The sequence below is a fragment of the Dermacentor albipictus genome, chromosome 2 (genome assembly GCF_038994185.2).
Source record: "Dermacentor albipictus isolate Rhodes 1998 colony chromosome 2, USDA_Dalb.pri_finalv2, whole genome shotgun sequence".
Classification (NCBI taxonomy): Eukaryota; Metazoa; Arthropoda; class Arachnida; order Ixodida; family Ixodidae; genus Dermacentor; species Dermacentor albipictus.
In genome coordinates, this window is record NC_091822.1 from 166,122,784 (window position 1) to 166,133,351 (window position 10,568).

Consider the following 10,568-nt stretch of genomic DNA (forward strand, 5'->3'; position numbering starts at 1 on the left):
AGCTAATTATAATTTTGGCGAGTCTAAATAGTGAGTTCCGATTATTTTGCCAACATATATATGGTCCGTGTACTTTCGAAATTCAGCTACGACACTTGCGCATAGGTTGGAAATTAAGCTTCTCGCCAAGTGACTACTGCATAAATGATCATAGAGCTAGCGAAGAACGATACGCCTTAATGATGCAGCGTGCCGCGCGGGATCCATGTGTGCAGCGTGCCAGTGGATGGGTGCGTGTTTGGGAAATTAGGGGGTTTCGACCCATCCACAGATAATTTACATAATACCTTTCTCCATAGTGTATTATTGCGATAGCAATTTTTGGACACCCTAAGCGAATTTTCGCCATCGCCCTGATGTTTGGTTTAAAGTCCAAATGTGACAAAAATTATAGTGCTCCGTTGCATCCCTTATGCTGGGGTTAATTGCGAATGAAAGGGTGCGATTGTGAGCCGAGAAGGATGGCAGCTTTATGCGCGCTGTCCACGTCCCGTGATCAAGTGCGCGCTAGGGTCAGAGAGCGCGCGACGTCTCTTGCCTGGCCGTGCCCGTGCATATGGCTGTCCGCGCGCAGCAGAGTGCATATACACGGCCCGCGCGTGCCACATTTTTTAAAAGTAATTTGCGGCCGGTGTAAAGGCGGCAAGCCGACGTGGCTGCAGCTGGTTTCACGAGTGTCAATTGGAAGTAGCGATATCTAAGTTTCGGGCGAAACTTAGAGAACAGTGATTTCCTTAGAGGGGCCAAAATTTTGGGGCGCATGAGCGGCACGTATAGTAGAATGCAATGTTCCATTGTAAAAAAAAAAAAAAAAAAAATTGATGTAACAAAATAGAGTGCTGAGTGTTACGTCTTTGTTACATCATGGTTCAACAAAAATTAAGCGCTGGAAATCAGCGCTGGACGCACATGCAACTCCTTACTCCACACTGAAAACATTTGAGAAAACATTTTTTTTAAATGCTTTGTACATTTGTATAAATCCCTACCTGCGGATATTCCTCTGGTTTAGCCTAATTATGTGCTGCCTACTTAACTTACTGACGCAGCATACGTATCATTGCGAAATTTATAATTTTTTGCTTTTAGAAAAAGCATCGAGTTATTGAATTTTGCGAACAGAAAAAAAATTGCAACTTCCAATATAGCGCGCTTCCTAGGCTATTAAATAGCTACAATGTTCAAGGAACGTACTGTTTCCATGAGTGGTTTACTCATGCAGTAAGATGTACTGCTCCTATACACCTTGTAATAAAAAGCATATGCATCGACACATAGCAGCTGATATTCTTGCTTATTTTCTCATCACAGAGGTAGATGGGGCACATGAACCAATATGCTCACACAAATCAACGTGACCAACTACTGCGGAGACATGGCAACGAATTCTTTGTTTACCTTGTACACCACAAGTGCGAGGTTTGCGCATTAACTTGACTTCATGAAACCCTACTTATACTACAGGCTTTACGGCAATGCTTGCATGCAGTGCGGTGAAGCGCTCGACGAAACTGCACATATTATATGATTTGTTTGATATTAACTCGAGATGCAAACGTTTGTGCAGGCAGGCAAGCAATGTTTCCATTCACGCAGCGCACCAAAATAGCGAGGTGTATGCATTGATCTGGTTTCATGACATCGTACTTTTGCCACTAGCTTTACGGCAGTGCTTGTGTATAGTGCTGCGAAGCACGCCGGAATTGCACGTTGTTATACGGTGTGCTTGAAATCCACTCGAGATGCAAACGTTTGTGCAGGCAGGAAACGAATGATTTAATCCACGTAGCACAACACGAGAGCGCGCTCTATGCAGTCCTTTGATTGAATAAAACTCTATTTCTGCCACAGGCTTCACAGCAATGCTTGTGTAGAGGGCTGTGAAGCTCGACGCAGCTGTAACAACATCCCACAGTACACCCGATTTTTACCGAGTTTGTTTTAAAGGGCCCCTCACAGGCTATATAACAAATTTTGGTTATACACTGAAAGTTGTTACGTGCCCTCTAAGAAGTGTTCTACCGCAAGCATTTTTCAAATTGGTTCATTAACAGCAGATAGAGAATGATTGAAGTGCCGCGAACGCATGATTTCAGGAGGCGAGCGTCGCCGCCTATATAAACACTCTCTCGACATTCCCCGCCTGTGTAAGCAAATTTCCTTCACTGCGTTCTCCCATACCGGAGCCGAGGGGTCGCGGCGGGTATACCCTGCCGTCTTCTTTTTTTCACCGTCACCGGCACACTTCCGGTGACGGTGTCGCGCGAGCTGTTGCGCTTGTCTCGTTTCCTGTAGCGGACGATAGTGCGCGCTCTACACGAGAACACGTAATTAGCGGTATAAGTCAGTGCCCCAGCACTGAGGCAAACGCGAGAGGATAAAAGAGCATTCATGATCGCAATGCTGGAACACAGTAGACAATGACGTATAGTTTCGTTCTCTGCGCGCGTGCAAACGTCGGGAAAAGGAGACGAAACGGAAATTCATCTCTCTTGCTACAGTGCGAAGTAAAACAAAAGCACCCAGACATTCGGGTTGTATTTTTCATTATTTCTCTAAACTTTAATTAGTTCACTGCAGCAACAGATTCAACAAATAACTGATGCTGCCTTGAATCTAAGTCACGTGTCACTCTGAGTGCCATCACAGCACAGCCTGTGCTCCTATGCAGCAGCAAAGTTACGGGCATTCATCTGCTTGCTGCTGCGATAACATTATGACACTTTAACTCAGAGGTACGATTTTTGTTGTGTGAGATTATAGATAGCCAGTAGACTACTTGTCTGATGTTAAATGCTATGACCCACTGGCAATCCACGATGCACTCAACGAAAACGTTTTTATGCTGTGTGTGGCGTGACTCACCAGTGACCCACACGCAAGAATTCTTGCTCTTGTGTTGCCATCTGAGGTTTGAAATTGCAACTAATATATATTTTTATTGCATTGGACATGGGGTGGCATGTTTGTTTCGGAGAGTGGAGTGGCGGCGCATTTCTCAGTTGGGTTTCTTGCAAACTTTCGCAGCAGTCTTTGAAATACGTCCCATTGGAATAAGTACCTGCATTTTTCTTGCTACTCCCAAACTTTTCAGCGTGTCTAATAGATAGATCCTCATGCCCCTTACGGATGAAAAAAAAAAGCACAATGCAGAGGAAACAAATAAACTTAGTTTTGGGCCAGAAGAATGCACCAGCAACTTCGCGATCACCAGCGGATGAGTCAAGTGCTTCAGTGTCAGATGTTCAGCAGTGGACAGTGAAATCAGTGACAAAGATAGTGTTTACGAACCATCACAGACCTCAGCCAGCATGTCAAATGGAGAGTCAGACCTGACTGATGATTCTGAGGTGAATGATTCAGGATACAATGCTCTCATTTCTCTCAGCCCATCTCTAGAGAAATGGACACCGGCAACAACCACTTCGCCTAGTGTGACACCACACGTACTCTAGGCCGCCCACTATCATTCAGTTGCCATCTAGCCGTTATGCCCCATCTTTATGTTCACTGTTTATTACGGATGACATTTGGCAAATGATGGTCAATGAAACAAACAGGTTCACACAAGTGTTGAAGTCAACTACTCCTAAATCTAAATCACGCTTGAAAAATTGGACGGAAACCAATGCCAAAGAAATTAAAGCATTTATTCGAATACTGATTTGTATTGGTCTCCTCCGTCTTCCTACTCCCAAATCTAAATCAAAGTTGAAAAATTGGATGGAAACCAATCTCCAACAAACGGAAGCATTTGTTGGAATACCAATTTGTATTAATCTCGTCCATCTTCCTATCCGAGTCACTACGTATATATACTGGGCAAAAAGTAACCTGTATGGTGTTGAACTCATTCATCAAAATATGAGCCGTGACCGCCTTCTCCCTACTTTTGAGGTTCCGGCATTTTGCGGACAATTAACTGGTTGCAGAGTTGCAGGATCATGTCTTTAAGATCCATCCTCTGGTAGAGAAATTGAACCAAAATTTTTGCCACTGTGCTTGAGCCAGGAAAGGAGGTTGTGATAGATGAAACAATAGTGCCATGGTGTGGCAGACTTTCGTTCTTACAGAGTCAGGCTGTTCAAGGCATGTACCAAAGACGGTTACAGGCTAAAGGTTGATGTATATGCCGGAAAGTGTGACTGAACAATTGGCATCGGACATGCCGAAGATGTATGCTTGAAACTCCTGCAAAATTACAAGGAAGTTGTGTGCCCGCTGTCCGTAGACAACTTCTACATGAGCTTGCCGCTCACTTTTCGCCTTCTAAAGGAAGACACTTTCATTCGTGGCACAGTTCGCTCAGTGAGGAAAGGGCTGCCAAAAGATCTCACTGAAGTAAAGGTTGCAAATGGCAGTGTTACCGAACTTCAGTCCAAAAATGGAGTGAAGGCACTGAAGTGGATGGACAAGAGGCCTGTTCTGATACTCACATCTGTCGCCAAATATGAAGCAACTTTGGTGGACAGTGGGAAGAAAACAAGGGACGGTGCACCAATCATGAAACATCAGGCCGGTCTCGATTACAATGCAGCAAAAAAGGGCGTCGACTATAGTGACCAAATGACGTTATACCACAACTGCCTTAGAAAAGGACTCAAGTGGTACAGAAAGGTAGCTGTTGAGTTGCTTGTTGGATGTGTCATCATAAATGAGTAGAACATTCGTGGCATGCTTGAAGGAAACTCTACGCCAATTATAAAATTTCAAGATGAACTGGCTCATTCACTGTTCGGCCCTCGTCAAGACAACATCGAAGAAACTCGTGGGAGAAGTGTCCACATGCTAAGAAAAACTGGCACATCGGCACACGACACTCAGTGGCTCTGCACTGGCTGCTATGCGGCCAACAGTACCAGCAGTAGCCCAAACACTATGGAGAGAGTGAGAAAAGTGACCACTTTCTGTGAATAACGCCCCGGCAAGCCATTCATCTGTTTGTTGTGCTTTAATTCTAAGCACAAGTAACCTGAGAAGCAAGCTAGCTTCAACTGTAAAATGAGTAGGATGAAAACTTCAAGACATGGCTAATGTTCATACTAAATTTTAGCCTTTCTCTAACTAATAAATATTTCTAACACAGGAACTGACTTCTTGTCTTTTTTAATGGCAAGCACTTTGTAGTTCAACATAGGTTTCTAGCATCTTGAATCCATTGAGGGGCTACAGAATGTATTAAAGAAAGCTAAAAATGCATAATGTTGTGCTGAATGTGATCAAGACACATGTACAAGAAACTATAGTCATTAGTTCGATGAGGACAGTAATGTGCTTTAGCAAGTTAGAACTTTGTTACCAACTTGCCCACATTCACATCTTAACAGATTTAACAATGTTTCCACTACGTGGAGAACCTTGATCTACAGTGCTTTTATCATACTGAAGAAGGTTGGTGTTCCTATTATAACACGTGTACTTAAGAAGCTCAATCTCTCAGGATTTCATGTTGTTTTACTTGACATAAGCTTACGAGGCTTACAGATTACGTGCTCGTATCTCAACGTAAACACTTACTTCCTTTTCAATGATTTTCATTTCTGTAAAAGTACAGTAAATTTCGTCAGACGAGAAGTGCAAATGTGTTTTTTATTCTTTCATACTTGGTGCTTGCTATTATACAACTTACTTATATCAACTTGCTTGTTTAGAAAACTCATAAAAAACACTCCCCCCACCTTCTTCTTTTACTTTCCATTGACTCTGACTTTCATTATGCTAATAAACTTCAGAAGAGCTTGCTCTCAGGCTAGTTTGTACACACTGCTAAGAATGAAAAAATGGAGAGAAAACGGGACAAGAAAGAAAGGCCTACAGAATGCTGATTTGCGCGCGGCAATCTATATCAAGGACGGGGTGCTGGACCAGGGAAGCTAAGAAGCCGCCACAACAAACTATGGGAGCTAGGTGAATGGCTTCGATGTCCACACAGAAACATAAATATAGGAATGTTATAGAATTCTGTGTCATTCAACAACCCCGTGAATGTTGAAAAGTGGGACAGTGATCAGCTGCAAAGAGTTTCAGAGAGCTCCAGGGAGTGGGGAGGATGATACAGTAAGGGGGCTAGGGTGGTGACACGCATTAAGGGCATCAAGAATGAAGTGAAAAATTATGGAACACAGGGGGATTGTCTCATCACTGCTCGATCGCTCAACACCAGATAGCTGTGGCCAGTTGCCTTAGCTGAGATTCACCTACCCTGTCATAGCATGTGCTGTGCTTGCTGCTTTGCAGTCTTTAGAATAGGCAGGTGTCAGGGAAGCATGCCCATAATGCCTGCAATTAAGTAATAGGCGACTTGCAAAATAGTGCCCGCTCTCTTCCATACACAGCCATGGCTGAACCACTCACTAGCAAATCTGGTAAGAAAATAACGCTGACCTTCACTGCTACTTGGGCTGCAACAAGTCTGGGCTGCAAACAAGAAGACACAAGACAGAGCGCTGTCATGTTTTTAGCACAGTTCACTTTCCTAAGTAATGTACCAACAAGGTCATAATATACATTATATAAATACATCAATTTGTAAACAAAATGTTATTTTTAATATAGTCATTTTTAAAAACAGCACAAGGATGATAGCATAATTTTAGGTGTAGTCTTAGCAATGAAAAACTTTTGTCAGAAGTTAAGCAAAGTTTTGGCAACGTAAAAATGTGCATCCTCATTGCTAAAGCATTCCTGTCCGGGGAGTGCTAGGAGTTTGTCTTGGTGTGATGTAAAACCCTCCACACATTTATATAGTGCTAGAGAGAGAGGTGATGGGGGAGTGGTAGTGGCCAGTGGAGAATCCTTCCCTGAAATGAATTTCTGGCTACGTCACTGAATGTCTGCAATGCCTTGTAATAGCAATAGGTCTTGGATGGAAACACTATAGATGATACCAGTGAACCTATTGAGCCTATTCCTGTTTAGTGAGGTGATGTATGTTTTCCCAAAGAATTATAGAAACTGTACAATGGAATGTTTTGTACCACCTGTAATAATCATGCTGTAAGAAAACAGAAAGGCTGAGCTTAGATGTTGTAGGAAATCTCTTAAGAGGCTCAAGGATCGGTAAAGATGACTAACTTCTGTATTCTCCACTCAACCCTCCACCTGGATTCAAATGCACAGCAGCCCCACTCCTTGACACAGGCGGTTGCTTAGCTTTAATTAAACTTCATGTCAATTACTGTGAAACACAGCGTCGTCTTCAGTCAAGGGGTGGCACTGCGCTCATCTCAGTGGAATGAAGCTTCCAGTCATAGATGGTTTCAGAATACAGGGTAAGTGACCTCACATTTTACTCTCTTCGTTGTGAAATCTAGACACCAAAGCCTCGGTTTGAACAAGTAGTGCTTTAAGCGCTCTCTCATGCATATGTTTGCTTTAAGGCAGAGTCAGCTTACTATTTCCTGCTTCTGCCACATGCAAATGACACAAAAATATCTCAATAAAATGATTGTGATTTAAGTGGTACACACTCTCTGCAATGTGATTAAATGTTTGTAATAAAAGACGCACTACTCATGTGCTGGTCAGCATCTGCAGCATTATGTTCACCAAGATAGCTTTTTTGTCTCAATATATTCAATATTGTTGCAAATTTAAGAGGTTTTGCAGCTAACATGTATCTGTCAACTTGTGTCTCGAGAACATACAGCTTTAGTTGAGAGGAGCGCTATATTGCATGAGACAAGGGAGCATTTTTAGACTGCTTGTTTTATTTATGTGTGAAAAACAATTGTGAAGGTTTTAATAGCAAAGTAATACAGTAGGTGTTGGCAACGCGAACAAGCCATGCAAAGTGTATGCATTAGAAATGAACTATCCAGATGAGGACCCCCCACCCCACTGATATATGTCAATGCTATAATATCAAATGCTGTGACATTTAACACATATGGTGACTAAAAAAAAAGGATAACTAAAGCAAGAGCAGCATTAATAAAACAATATCAACTGCAAAATTTATACAATTTTTCTCAAAACTTTTATCTTCGCATAAACTGTGGCATCACACACTGTGGGCACTTTTGCTAACATCCTTCACATTTCACTAGTGCTAATTCTAGCTTCCCTTTAGCTTCTAGCTTGATTCTAGCTTCCAGCTCAACTGCAATGTTTTGAACATCAGGGCATGTGCAAGTGAATATTAGTTTGTGATGGCCATGTGGATCTGTTTCTCTGCCTGAATAATAGGGAGAGGAGGGCAATATAGTTGCCTTGAGAACTATTAAGCAGAAGCAGCATGGTGGATGAGGAGCAGTGGCCGGAATAAAACATTTCAGGAGTTCAATGTAGTAAGGATACAGGAGTCATATGATTAACTTCGCAAGAATATGAGGCCATTATAACACTAAGGGAAACAGACTGGCCCATCACACTGAATTTTCAAATATCCTAACTGGTCTAGAACACCTTGCACAGCTGCTGTAATTAGGAAAAAAAAAAAATGTAGCATTGTCTTAAAAAGACAGCTTTTTTGTTTGTTTACTCTGCTATGCCACTGTACACATTATTACTATTACTTTTTTTTCTTTTGGAACAGAAAGTCACCATATGCCTGGAGGTTTTAGATCACCTTCTTGGTGTGCTCCCAATATATGAACAGTTCGAAAACATTAACATTGTTGCTTGGTTTATTGCCCAAGTAGAGCGGCACGTAACGACTGACTACGGAACCAGGCGTGTGAATATGCACACCCTGTATCCAATCAACCCCTATATCAATCAATTTTGTACAATTAGACCTCCATATATTGAACTTTAATGTAACAAACCGTTTTACTTTGGAGAACTTATTTGGTGTGCATATAGAAATCTTCAATTTATTGAATTCTGTTTATCTGCAATTTCAATTTACGGAAACTATAAATTCTTCTAAAATTTAAATGATATGTGTTGCATTTGAACTGTAAATTCTATGGACGTACAAGCGCTTTCCGGGAGTAAAGCTTCACGATTTCCTTCCAAAGTTTATTCGACTTAAGGACAAAATTCTGCAGCAAAGTTATAAACGACCACAGGTGACAAGCAGCTGAATGCGAGGTATCTGGTACAGACCCACGGGGGAAAACTTAAAAACCACAATAGCACACATTCAGGCGAGTATGTAAACAGGCGAACTAAGCAGGGAACAAAAACAACACAGCACTGCTTTCATAGGTCCCGAATGATCAGAGTTTCGTCAGAGTTGGTGCAAGCACGCATCCGCAGATAAAACGGGCTCCCACCGTGCATTGACCAATACTTCGAGAGCTGACGCCTACACAATAACCGGGGTAGGTTACAGCACTTGTTTCTGCTCTGATCGTATAGTGTTCGAATGATGTCGCGACAACGCAAGTACTTGCAATAGGGGCGACGACCTTCCATAACTCCAGAACATCACAAAAGACCGTTTGCACATGTACTAACCAGCCAAACAAACTAACCACGGCAGCGAAGACCACTTAAATCGAACATACAGCGCAGAAACACCTCGTAAAGGTTTCACCATAGAGAAAGGTTACACCTTGTTGCACAGACGCTCACAAGAAATTCAAGAAATGTCCAAAGCGCACTACCGCCGCCTTTTAAAAATCCAACGGGAGCCAAGCCAAATCAGTAATAAGTTGGCTATTTGGGTGCACGCAACGTACCCGTTGCGTTCACCGGGTACGCCCAACGCCGGCCCTTGAAGACGCGCTTGGCAAGTACCGTTCCTTCTGTCACAATGATTCATTTTCTACTAGAGCAGCACGTGAAAAGCTGTTTTAGCTTTATTATTACGCGAAAACATGTTTTGTTTATTTATGAGAACTTGTTATTGTGTCTACGACTACATGTTACGTAAAAAGTATCACCGGGCCGCTAAAGTTGGAGGACAGACGACAAGATTCGCGCTCGCTTTGAAAGAGTTGGTCGTCTGTTCTTGCTTTTCTTCGCTTGGTCATGCATCGTGGGTGAGTAAAGATGTAATATGCGTGAATGGAAACATTTTATGAAGATTTTACTTTGAGAACGCGGTATTTGCGTAGCCATATCCATGTTTTAGACGAAGCCTCTTACAACACCAGCCAACACGAGCCTCGCAGACACATATACCGTCATTCCCATGACGGCACGGTGCCCCCTTAAGAAACTCCCATAGACGGTGGCGCCAGATTACCCTCTAGGTGTTATAGTGAGAAACTCTATGGCTACAGCAAAGAAATAAAAAACAGCAAAAAAAAGAACCTACTACGTCATTTTTTCCACACTTTTCTTCTAGCCCCCGGAGGGGGTAGGGCCTCTCCTCAATTTCCTTCCTCCATGGCGCCGATCGAGATCGCTTGCACGAACTGGCCTTGCTCACAGGCGAGAGGGTGTTGCATGTAGTCGAGGCGTTTAGTACTACCGCCTCTACCGGTACTCACGCTTGTCATTTTGCACACAAGGTAGGGAGCATTGGTCTTCGAAACAGCAGAAACAACCAGCAGCACACCATAAGCACACACTGAATGCGGTACCGAAACGCGCGAATTCGGCGCGATTGGTGCCGATGTTGATGGACTATTCCATTTGGGAGGGAGGCCCATTTTCTTACTCTATACAATCCT

General features: G+C 42.8%; 1 protein-coding gene across 2 annotated transcripts in view; it reads right to left on the bottom strand.

The window, feature by feature from the left end:
* The window catches only part of LOC135910662 (zinc finger protein 850-like), a 34,009-nt gene extending 23,493 nt beyond the window's left edge, over positions 1–10,516 (bottom strand). The window contains exon 1 of one of the 2 annotated variants that reach the window (XM_065442694.2): positions 10,386–10,516. The gene's annotated coding sequence lies outside the window, so the exon portion shown is untranslated. Of the gene's footprint in view, positions 1–10,210 lie in introns of both variants that reach the window. The other variant, XM_065442695.2, reaches the window with a different exon arrangement.
* Between the last annotated feature and the right edge of the window lie 52 nt (positions 10,517–10,568).